This window comes from Lissotriton helveticus, chromosome 5_1 (genome assembly GCF_964261635.1).
Source record: "Lissotriton helveticus chromosome 5_1, aLisHel1.1, whole genome shotgun sequence".
NCBI lineage: Eukaryota > Metazoa > Chordata > Amphibia > Caudata > Salamandridae > Lissotriton > Lissotriton helveticus.
The window spans coordinates 2,044,532,441-2,044,545,254 of NC_136065.1; the positions used below are offsets into that span (position 1 = coordinate 2,044,532,441).

Genomic DNA, 12,814 nt, shown 5'->3' on the forward strand with positions numbered 1-12,814 from the left:
CCCATCTACGTTTAATAGATGTGTAATGCATGGGTACTCGCAAATATTTTCCCGGTGGCAACAACTAAGATCTGTGATGTGACCGGGAGTCGCATTGATTTCCTGGGGGGAGGGAGGGGTGATTGGGAGGTGGGTGTAGGGGATGCGAAGCATGTGCATAGTGTGCAGTGCGTGGTGGAGTTATTTCGAGGGTTTCATTGACTTCTGCCCTCCAAATTAAGCACATAGTCTCTAGAAGAATCATATTAATCACGGGTTTCCCGCTTAACCAAATTGTGTGATCTTAGACAATCATTTTATTTCACTGTGCCGCATTTTTGTTAATTATTATATACGAGAGCACCTTAAAATTACATGAGTTCAGGGTGTGCACTGTACAGAACCTCTCCTGTTTGATTTGATTTAATGAGCTATCATGTTGTTCCATGTATAATAGTAAACCAGGCCACCTTGCATGGACACAAGACAACCAACTTACCTCTTGGGTAACTAATGTCGTTGTCATGGCGTGGAAGGTATGAATGTTTCTAAGTTCATGTCTGAGGACTGTCACTTTTAATAAATACCTGTCAATGCAGTAATATAATCTGAAGCACTAAGAGGAAACACGTCTGCATGTTAATGAAGTACACTTTAAAAAATGTTTAACCCCTTCCATGCTGATGACGGCCCCCGTCCGTCATGCAACACGGTGGTCGTGTGCTGATGACGGCTGGGGGCCGTCATGATCCCGCCCACTCTTTAGAAGTGCCGCACAGGCGCAGAATCGCGGCCGTGCCCAAGCGGTTAAAAAAGAATATCATATATTTACATGATTACTGTATAATATTTTTAAAAATGAAAGTGTTTTTAAAGAAAAGTGGTGCAGGACACCTTCTTTGCTTTTTCTTTTCCTTTAGTTAATGTGTAAATAAATACTTACATACTGGCCCATGTAACAGCTTTCTGAATGTCAGTACTAAGTTACATAAGCAGCGGCCCTGGGGCCACATGTAAACGTCAGGAGGGTAGCAAGCAGCCCACTGGACGTTCTTTTAGTACCCCTGGTGTATTCTAATAGTTAAAACAGCTTAGTTGCCTGGAAGGCTCCAAGACACTTGGTGTTTTTTCCTTTTGTATACTGCAGCTGATTGTGATCACGTGCTTCGGGTTAGGGCGGGATAAGGGGTGGGTAGTTGGGACTGTTGCTGTTGTGGGGGGGATAATGGGGTGGGTTGGGGCTAGTCAAAAGTTTGAGCTATGCGTATATTATACTGTCATTTGCATACTGACGTGTTCTCCTGCTCTTGGAGGGCTGTACACTTGATTTGCTTGAACTTTAAATAAATACGGTTTTGGAAAAAAAAAACAGCTTAGTGGACGACTATTGTTGCTTTAGTTTGAAATCCTTAAAAAACAGTAGACAAGAGGCGTTTGACAAAACAGGAACAGTTTGTTTAATTAAACATTACAGCCGGCAGAACAGTAACCGGCACAAGGTCTGAGGACTATCTCTATTTACAATTGGTTTGAGTCCTTCATTTATACAAAACACCACTAGTTATAAACGTTTCTGGCATACCATATATGGTGAGGAATGTTGGTTGCTGCTTTTCTAGTCATAAATGAATTGTCTAATGGTTACCACAGGTGGGTCTCGACCTCGCATGGACACAGTGTGGCCAGTGCATAACGTGTCCAGATGTCTGACATGAGTAGCGCATGATCACTGCTTGTGCAAGGTCATGATTGGGTATGTGTTCCTAACTCATGTGGCATCTGACTCTATATGGTGTTTTTAGCAGTGCGCATACCCCCACCGGTCATTAGTTCTTTTATTTGGGGCAATCTCCCTTGACCATTGTAATGTTGCTGCACCAATCTGTGGGATTGATCAAGAGTTTCCTGCCTGAGTGTTTGCCTGCCAACTACTCACCATCCCACCTGTGACCTATCAATCAGAAGTCCTGGACCTGGGTCTCCGGCCCTGCTTGACTACAAAATTGAGAGTCGGGGTTGATGTGGATTTCACAACAGGCGATTCTATTGATAAGGCTGAGATTTCATTTTTTATTGATGAATGATAAGCGCTGCGAGGCCTTAGGGTATGTGCGCGCTATATAAATATAATTTTTCATTTCATTTCATTTCATTTCAATTTCCATATTAACATTTCCCCCTCAAGTTGATTCTTCAACTACACTACCTAACTCATGCATTTGGACAGTTACTTTATTTAGGACTTGTTGTTCGTTCTGCTCACCTTCGACAACCATTACCCTTCTAATTACCTGAATTCTTCCCGGTTTGAGGACTGCGTTTTTACAGCAGGATATCCCCAATTGTATAACCCTGCATACCAAGAGCAACTTAATGATTACTGGCAACAGTGATTTACATAAATCAGATATCCATTTCGGGAGCCAGGAGAAACAATTCAAAAACTACTCCTGCTCTGGCGCTCCTCCCTCTTCATACAAGCTTCTTTTTAGATTGTGCAGTGCTTGAATGGCAAGTGTCTGTGTTCCATTGTTGAAGAACAAAGTAACTCCAAAGTGGTTCAAAGGTAAGTTTCTTTCCAGTAAATCGGAGCAGCCACAGCACAAACAGCAACAGGAATCACTTTTGTCTCCTAACTTTCCTTTCTAGAACCCATGACCTTCTAGCACTAGCATTCCACCCACAGCATTCCACCCACATTCTGGCCCTCCCAGATCCCTGGCCACAGCATAGAACTCAACACATTGTCCGTGTCATTCCCTAGGATGAACATGCAGCAGGCTGCTCCGAACTTGGCACATACCCCTGCCTCCATTGCGGTCATTAAGTCCTGTACATAACAGTGCTGCATTACAATGAGGCCGATTGCTCGCAGTTCTTCTTTGATCGAATTGAGGCTGAGTTCAGTGCTGTTTATCAGTTTGAGCATTTCCCACCGGGTGATTGGCAACCATTAGGCATTAGCTTTTTTTCTGCATGGTGAAGAAGGGTACTGAACCTCCTGCCCCCAGCCACGCTTCTGTGAATATTCTAAATTCTTCTGGAATATCTTTGAACTGTGCCCAGCCAAAATAGTCCACAGCTCTCCTTTCATAAGCTTGGGTGCAGCAGGGTTGTCATTTTCCTTAACTAGTGTGGGTACAAGTCTGATAGCTCTTCTCCAGGAATTACCAGGGTCGGGGTGTGCATGGTGACCAGGGAACACGACCCACTCCATCCGGGATTAAGTTGCATGTAGGCATGCTCGCTGCATTGCCAGTACTAATCAGTCAGCGTGGAGGTGCCCCATTGCATAGCCTGAATATACAATATCACTCCACAGTTAGCATTCTTGCCCTTCACAAGCGTTCCCTTTTCTCTTAAACATAAGGAATACCGTGTAAGTTTCTGTACAATCAGGTGTTGTCCTTTCCCTTCTAACTAAGTGTATCCACTCACCTCTGTGTCTCAGACTTCCTCACATGGGGTAGTCCTACTTTATTAACTCCCCCTCCACCCCATACGATCCATTGTCCTTTTTATCCCCAAGCTCGACGGCCCTATATAGGAATCCCATGTCGTGAGACCATTTGTTGTTTAAGAAGACCTCCCAGATTACACTAAGAGCCACTCTCGGTCCACAGATGGACGCTATAGCAGACATGTTTGTGCAATGAGTTTGGGGTTTTGCTATCTTCAAAAATCTTTTCTCTGGGAAATGTCAAGCCATGTGATCTCATCCCCTATGTGGTCCTTCCTGCGCATCCTGTCTAGCTCAGTTTGGATATCCGTAGGTTCAGTTAGGATGTTTAGAGCTGTTGGGTTGGGGTCATATTGAGTTAAGTTTACAACTACCCTGTGTGGTTCTATCTTGATGGGTTGGCTTTGGACCCTTATCCTACTTAGGTAGAGGTGTATAGGGCATTTTGCTTTCTCAGGGCCACTTCTTGGAATAAGTCAAACCTATCTGTGCCTACTGCATTTGGAATCAATGAACGAACATAATATGGCCTGTCTGAAGCTTGGGAACTGACTGTGGTTAAGTGCTGGAACCACTGGTTATGCAAAAGAGCACCATCAGTTGATTTTAATAACTTGGGGCTATTGAGGCTATGGCGCTCCCTGCGCTAACTTACCCGCCAAAACAATTAGTTGCCGTCCCCCATCGTAGCCGATTAGGTGCTGCTCGCGGTGTATTTACTTAAGCACCATCTTAGGTGAGGCGAGGAGCAGGCGAGCGGTCTAGTGCTCGGCCCCTCCCGCCCTCACAGCCATAAAAAACCCGACAGCAGCAGCAGCGTTCACTGATTGATAGTTGAACGCGTGTCCTGAGGCGGAAGCCGGGACTCTGATGTGAGCCTGTGTATGTATTTTGGTTACTTCCTCGTGTATTTTAAATTCACTTTCACTAGCGACCGCACTTAGCCCCATCAGTTGGTTTTAATAACTTGGGGCTATTGAGGCTATCGCACTCCCTGCGCTAACTTACCCGCCAAAACAATTAGTTGCCGTCCCCCATCGCACCCGATTAGGTGCTGCTCGGGGTGTATTTACTTAGGCACCATCTTAGGTGAGGCGAGGAGCAGGCGAGCGGTCTAGTGCTGGCCCCTCCCGCCCCCACAGCCATAAAATGGTTCCTCTACCCAGGAAGCGCAGCGGACGTGCGCAGCAGGCGCGCCGAAGGCGAGCCGGTCTGCGCCCGTCCGCGCCCAACCGGGACCCGGGGCGAGGCATGCTGCCAGGATTTGTCCTTATTCTCGTTTTGCCCTTCTATCCCATAACAACGGTCATGGTCACATATCGAGTGTCACCCATACTAAGGCTAAAAACTCAGGGATTCTGGTGGACTGCACATGTCCTGCTGAAATGCTTTTGATACCGCGCACTGCCCGTCTTAATCGGCCCAAGCCCACTCCCTTACCTCACTCCCTGACCTTTTTCTATTTAAACACCCGCTCTCTTGTCAAACACCAACAGGACATCTTTCTTTTTGTGATCACAGAGCACCCTGATGTCCTTCTATTAACCGAGACCTGGCTGACTCCAGACTCCGCCCCAGATATTTTAGCTGCACTTCCCCCAAACTATTATATCATTCATGCAGATCGTGCCGATGGCAGGTCTGGTGGGGGGGGGTGGCAGCAATCATCCATTCCTCCTTAAAAACAACCACTCCTACCTGTATTAATTTGCCAGATACAGACAATCTTGTCTTAAAGTTCGAAACCCCTAACTCTACTATGTTGTGTGTGCTCCTGTATAGACCGCCCAAACCGATGCTATCCTTCCCCTTTTTGTTTAGTGAACAAATCGCCAACTTAACCATGGAATACACTCAGATCCTTGTGGCAGATGATTTTAAGTACTGGTTCAATGACCCCTCGGAAGGCCCTCAATACTGTGAGCTCACTGAGCTCCTCACAAACCTGAACTTTTTCCAACAAGTTCTCTCGCCTACCCACTGTAAAGGTCACATTCTCGACCACATTTGGTCCAACTTTCCGCTTAACACATTCCCACTCACCATCCCTTGCCTTTGGTCAGACCATTTTTTTCTTAAATTTGAACTTACCTGGTCTGCTACTAAATCACCCACTGCTCCAACTGGTTTCAGGGCAAGGAAATGGAAAACACTTGACAAATCAGAATTCATAAAAACACTAAACAATACGATCCCTCTTCCACACTCTGATATTAATTCTGCCGAGTCCAACTTGTCGGGTTGTCTCCAACATGCAAGTGACATTCATGCACCCTATAAAGACATCAAATTGGCCCGGCGAGCTGACGCTCAGCGTTGGTTCTCCCAAGACCTAAAAGCTAAGAAACTTTCTTTGCGCCAACTTGAGCGAAAGTGGCGCCGCTGTTATTCCCCTGACTTAAAATCTGAGTTCATCGTGGCCAGGAAGGAATACATGAAGGCCATTCTTGTCACTAAATCTGCTTATTTTCCCTCCCGTATTCTAAACTCAGTTAACAAACCCAAGGATACCTTCTTAATCTTAAATGAGCTGACTGACTTAGACAGCGTCCGCCCTAAGGTGGTTCCAACCCAGACCTTCTGTGATGCCCTCAACACTTATTTTATTGATAAAATTGTGGACATCAAAGCGAGTATTCCCGGTTCCTCAAGTGTTATTCCCTATGTTCACCATTCCCCCACCATCAAGGACACACTAAATAGGTTTCCCACTATGACCTCTGAGCAATTCTTAGAGTTACTGACAAGAGTCAAGTCTGGGGCACCCTCTGATAAATGCCCCCCCTACATCCTCAAAGAGTGTCTGTCCTCCGTCCCCACGCCGGCTCATTCCCTATTGAACGCCTCTCTCACTTCTGGCCTAGTACCCCTTGCATTCAAGGAGGCAACAGTCATCCCACTTCTGAAGGAACCTGGGGCGGACCCCTCCTGCATGGCAAACTACCGGCCAATCTCTTTTCTCCCTTTTTTGGCTAAAGTTTTGGAAGCCCACGTGGCGAAATACCTATCCAACTTTTTGGAGAGCTCCAACTGTCTGAATCCCCACAAGGCAGGTTTTCGCCCTGCCCACTCAACATAGGCAGTGGTAGTTGCGGTCCTAGACTCTCTCCGTGACTGCGCTGACTGACATTTTCCTCAGGCCCTGGTGCTCTTAGATCTGTCGGCCGCTTTCGACACGGTCGACCATGATATAAGACCTGAGCGACATATCTTTCCCAGGAAAATACTGAGATCTACTGCGATCAAGTTCGTATAACAGCGTCGATAGAGCGATCTTTTCTAAGACCACTTCATTAACCTGACTGTTCAGTATATGCCCTGACGAAATTCCCTAGGCACATTTTGGGGATGAAACGCGTTGGCTGTGCCGTTTTATGCGAATGAAAATAAAGAATATATTTAAGAAAACGACAGAAGATCTACGTATTTAATGGACTTTTTGAGCTACTAATTTCATTGAGTGCGCCTCTCTACTCTTTTTTCTACCATGATATTTTGATCGACCGTGTCAACCAGGCTGGCATCAGGGGCCTAGCTGCCTGTTGGCTGAAGTCCTTTCTGGAGAATCGTTCCCAGTCGGTCCGCCTTGGTACTCTGGTCGGCCCTAAACGGGCCATTACCTGTGGAGTCCCTCAGGGTTCATCATTGTCACCCCACCTGTTTAACATCTACATTCTTCCGTTAATCCAGGCCTTAAGAGACATGCAGGTATCAGTATTTAACTACGCAGTGACCTGCAATTGCTCTTTACGGTTGACAACTCTGCACTCTCCATCTCTCATTTCCAGTCTACCATGCGGTTCATCCAAACCTGGATGAACCAAAACCACCTAAAACTAAACCCGGGAAAAACGAGCTGGTGCTTACAGGGGACAGTGCCAAATTCTGGGGCCCTCACTATTGGCCACCCGATATGGGCAAAGCCCCTACCCCTTCCCCTGCCGTAAAGACACTCGGAGTGACCCTGAACAGCGACCTCTCCTTAAAAACTCAAGTGGGTCAAGTGGTCTCCAAGTTTTTTTTCCAGCTCAGGAAAATCCGGAAGGTGCAACGCTTTTTCACTCCAGCAGCCATGACCCAGGTGGTGATTACCACGGTTTTGTCCCACCTGGATTATGCAAATTCTATATATCTAGGCCAGGCCTACCCCTATACCTATTGAAGCGCCTCCAGATGGTCCAGAACCATGCAGCCAGGCTGATCACTGCGCAACCCAGATGGCACTCAGCTTCTCCTCTGCTTAGGGACCTTCACTGGCTCCCCCCAGCCCAACGTTGCTCCTTCAAAACCGGCTGCATGATTTTTAAATCTCTCCACTGCAAAAGCCCTAAATTCATAGATAATCTCATCACCAGGCACACCTCCTCCCGCAATCTGCGTTCCGCGCACCAAGCCCTCCTCCAGACACCTGCCTTCAAACGCAAACGCTCTGGTGGTTGCAGATTTGCTGTTCTTGCATCTCGCCTCTGGAATACTTTCCCCTTTGAGATCAGATCATGCCCGGATCTCATGTCCTTTAGGAAAGCTTTAAAAACGTGGCTTTTTAAACAAGCATATCACTGATTGCCCTCTCCTCACGCCCTCAGGCTCCGTTCTCTGTTTATCCTAGCGCCAGGAAACCAATCGGTGGCAGTGCGCTCAATAAATACTTTTTAACATAACATAACAAAAGGGCGCTGTACAATAAATGTGGGATGCTGGTGTAATTGTAGGTAACGTATGAGAGATCCATACGCAGACCAGACGCAGTGGTTTACCTTCAGTTAAGTTCTTTTGACTCTGCTGTTCCTTGGTAGTACTCAAGTGTGGGACTGTCCATAGTAGACAGATTGTACATAAGCCTATACACATAGATAACTTTTGTCACAACACTGACTTCCCAAGTATAGGTCTACCTGGAGTCATCTGCACTTCTCTGGTGGCTGTTTTACTTTTGACCAGTTCATAAAAGTTTGTTGTTTTCAGTTCTGCAGTGACATTGCCATGGAAGGGGCGGGCTCAAGTGCATGTTGGAATGGAGCTCCCATTCACCTTTCCCCTCCTTTTTGAGGGCCGTGCGTGTTAAGCAGAGCCCTCGCTGAGGGCCCGTAGTGGTTTCCTCCTCGTATTGGTACAAGTTCAGTGATGTCCTTCCTTCTTGTTTTAGGTCTCGCCTGAGCCACGCATGTGGTGCTCTGGCGAGACATTTAGTGAGTGGGCTTTAAAAAGCCTACCACAGCTTTTTGTCTGGCATACTGCGTGCGGTTACGTGCACAGGTACGAGCAGAGGCGCTATCTGGCTTTCCTCGCTCTCCCAAGCACGCGCGCACCTCGCTCCGCCTCTGTCTTGCTTGCCCCTCCCCCACCACAGAGCGCGTCTCGCGGCCGCTCATCTAGTGCTTGAAATTTTTTGACTGGTTCGCCTTGTCCTAGATTTCACTCTTTGTTTTAGAATATTGGTATCCTTCTGCTGCCTGCCCAGGGCTAAATGATGAGCCCTCGGTCCCTGACTCCTCACCACCCGTTAATGGGAAAAAACAAGCATTGGCATAGCCAATAGGTCTCGCTTTTGGGACCTTATGTGTTTAGCCATGCAGCACATTATCACCCACCGGTCAGATATCTGTAATGGAACTAGTACTCATGCAGAGCCACCAAGGATCCCCATCCGGTGCTTACATAAGAGCGTGTTTGCTGTGAGGCCCCTTCCCAAGACTATTTTCATTCTGGGGGCTATCAGTCTTTGATATCACCCCTTTTGTGCTTGCTATAAGTTGTGTTTTTCAGTCTATATGAATGTTACATGTGCTTGGAAATGTGGGAAGTGGGGGCATGTTGCAGTTTGGTGTTGCTGGTGCTTGCCACTTGCGCAGTGAACATGTTTTTATGTTTGTGCATCTCCCTGTTGCCAGCACATGGTGTGCTTTGTGGCCTCAAATACCTGAATTTGGCGATCCTGACCTTGCCTTTGTATCTGGAATCTTCTTTTGGGCTAATTTTGGGTGTTATTTCCTTTTAGTTTGGGCATTTACATGAATCGCACAATTTATTGTTTCCATTGCCCCTCAGAAAGAGGGTCGGAGGCTGCCCTGTGGCCCCCTTACTTGACCACCTTGGGGTCGGAATTCATGGCTGACTGTTGGCTGGATTTTGCCTGCAAGGTTAGAGCTACGTGAGTGGACTATGCTTGACATGGAGGTGAACCTGGAAGGGGTGCACCCAGTGCCCTGCGTACCATCTGGAGAGCAGGGGTAGAGCCTTGGAAGCCTCTGTGCCTGGCACCCTGGGAGCGTCCCCGCTTTCTATCAGCACTTCTGGTGGGCCCGCTGTCTGTAGATTTTGGCTGGGGTCTCTTGAGCTCTTCGGATTAGATACAGACATTGAGTGCCTAATGAGATTGGTGACCATTGTGTCGATCTCCGGAAGAGTGAAAAGTTGAGTGAATCCCCAACAAATTCACTCAACCTAAGGTAAGATGACCAGATTTTTAATACCAAAATCCGGGATATTTCCCAAAAATAGAAGTAGGACTATAATTTCACATCTCGGTAGGCACAGAATGACTTGAAAGACAGTACTTACTAACGGAGTAAACACAGACCCGAGGCACTAAGAGACATAAATTAAATCCAGCCATTACACAGACTATTATAGGTGCTAACTAAAGTGATTTCAGAAAAGACTGGTGTAGGAAGCTGGTTCTTTAAATAGTGTACTAAAATGAAGTACACTGTTCAGAGAGTCCAGTGAGTCTCCAATTGGTTTACAGAGGCTAAAGTAGATGATACTAACGATCTCTTTTGTGGTAGTGTGGGCGAGCAGTTAGGCTTATCGGAGGGTACTGTAAGCATTTGTTGTACTCTGAGGTAATAGATGAGACACACACTCATAATAAATAAGAGCCCAAATTAGAAAAATAACACTTTTTAAAAATATGTTTTGAAACCAAGAACTTCGTTCAGAGGTAAATACTGTTTTCAATAGCAATAGTCACAGGTAAATAAAAGGTTCAACTCTGTGCACTTTTACGCACAGTGCAATCCTATGAGAGTAAAAGTCAAAGATGCATAAAGGTAGGTCCGGTCGGTTGTAGTGCTTCACCTTCTGGGTACGGAGTTGTAGTGGGCCAAGGTTCAAAGTACTACCATCAGTTCTTCGGCAACCGCCCGGGCTCTACCGGGAGCAGGGTGCTGGTGAGACTGGTATCTGGCATACTACAGCGAAGGGGGGGCAACCCAAAAATAGGCTGCACAGAGTGAGTTGCTGGCAAGTCAGAGAGCTCCCAAATAGGGTCTTAGGTTTCAAGGGGTTCGTCAGGACCTGGGCATGGTGGCTTTGATGCAGATGTCCCTCTACGGCTGCTTGGTCCTGGTTCAGTGAGAATTCGAACTGGACTCTCATTGTTGGTCTTTGGTGCAGGGCTTCCGGCACCCCAAGGGTTGGTGCTGCATGGCTCTGGTTGGTCCTGGTTGTCTTCACACTCGATGGAGAGATGGACCTGCCCTTCCAGAGCATGAGTACCTTCTCCTGGTCATCTGTGGCATTGGTCTGGCCGGGGATCTGCAAACCGGTGGAGCAGACTCTGCTTGTTGGCGCCTACGGACTGCAGGGGAGTAGCTTCTCTACTCTAAGGCTGTCAATTTTCAAAGTGTTGGCAGGCTGCCCGAGGCTTTGGTAGTTCTCCAGCTCACAGAATAATCAGAGAAAAATATTAGATGAAGTAATACCCGGAAAGGAAGGGTATGGTTTACAATGTTCAGAGAACAAATGAGAAGACACAAAGTATTCAATATAGTCACGAGGAAAATTGAGGAATCGAGATGGGTAACATTGGATGTAGGGAAGAAATTTGTTCATAAGAATTTTTGACTTCTTTCTTCAAGGATACAATTGAGGGATTCATTCTGATTTCAGGGGGCAGGGTGTACCAAATTCTCAGAGCAATCCCAGAGAAAAAATGTTGTAAGTTTTCTTCTTGTGAAATCTCTGAGCTTTCAGAAGTAAGGTGTTGGAGCTTCTGGATGATCTGGAACCACTAGAGAGCTCTAGTTTCTGCGCAAGACATTTAGGCATTTTGAATGGACAGTAGAGTTTTCATGGGGCACCTGTGAGGTGCTCTCTGGGTGCATCTACTAATAAGTCCACCACTGGAATTGGTGTGGGTTTATTGAGATGAGGTGTTTGGTACCAAACACCTCGAGGTACAGTAAACCATCATATAGCTGGTGAACTCGTAATCACGAGTGTCCAGTACATTTACTTGTCATGGCTTCCCTGTGTACTCGCAATATCTGGGGGAACTTAGATATCACAGGGATATATCCACTGAGGCAGATATGCCCCCACATGGGTATAGTGCACTCTGCCTCCGGGCTATAAGACCTGCCGTAGGAGTGACTTACCTATGCCACATGCAGTGTTTTTCTGGCATGGTACCCAGAGGGGTGTGCCATGTAGACTCTTTAGTTTTCTCTGCCCCAAGACACGCAGGCTGCAATGGTAGTTTGCATGAGCTTCGTGAGGGGTCCCTTAGGGTGGCACAATTCGTGCTGCAGCCCTTAGGGGCCCTCTTTAGTTTAAGGCCCTAGGTACCAGAGGTACCACTTAGTCGGAATTTACAAGGATCCTAAAGCAGTGCCAATTGTGAAATAATAGTACAGTTTAGGGAAAGAACACTGGTACTGGGGACCGGGTTAGCAGGAACCCAGTACACCTTCAGTAAGAAATTGCACCAGATACTGGCCAAAAAAGTGGGGGATAAACTTGTCATAAGAGGCACTTTCCCCCAGCTGGTATTTCTGAAAAGACTGTCACCTATTCCTTTACCCTAACTCATAAAAGCTTTTTCAGTGGAGCCTCTCCAAAAAAAAAAAAAAATCCCGGGACAAATGCTTGATTTAGTGAAATTTGCCAGGACAGATAACCAGTACTGTCCGGGAAAATCCGGATGCCTGGTCAGATAACCAGTACTGTCCGGGAAAATCCGGATGCCTGGTCACCCTACGCTGAGGCTTCTTAGCTTACTCTCGGATGTAAGGGCTGTGGAGTTTTAAGGTCCTGTCATCCCAGGCAGAAGTAAAACATGATTCCCATCACCGAGGATGGCTTCGTTTACACCTAAATTTGAGGCCTCCATTGATTCGAGGCTTTAGTGCGTTTAGGGGTGCTGTTGGGACTACACGCCATGAAGGAATCGTTTAAGCATGGGGCTGATGCCCAAAAATGGGGACCTTTCAACTTGGTGATTGGAAAGCGTCCCATTAACTTTGGCTGTGGGACCTGGGTGTCTGCTTTTTAAACAGTTTTCTAGGTCCAGTCCCATCCCTTTTTTTCAGACTGCTCTGCCCCTCTGGTGTGGCCAGTGAACTGGGGTATCAGCAGCAGAGTAGGCCTAGT

At 46.8% G+C, this 12,814-nt stretch overlaps 1 protein-coding gene across 1 annotated transcript in view; it reads left to right on the top strand.

Moving 5' to 3' along the window:
* Nucleotides 1–12,814, top strand: part of FKBPL (FKBP prolyl isomerase like) — a 56,482-nt gene that overhangs the window by 283 nt on the left and 43,385 nt on the right. The window lies entirely within an intron of this gene.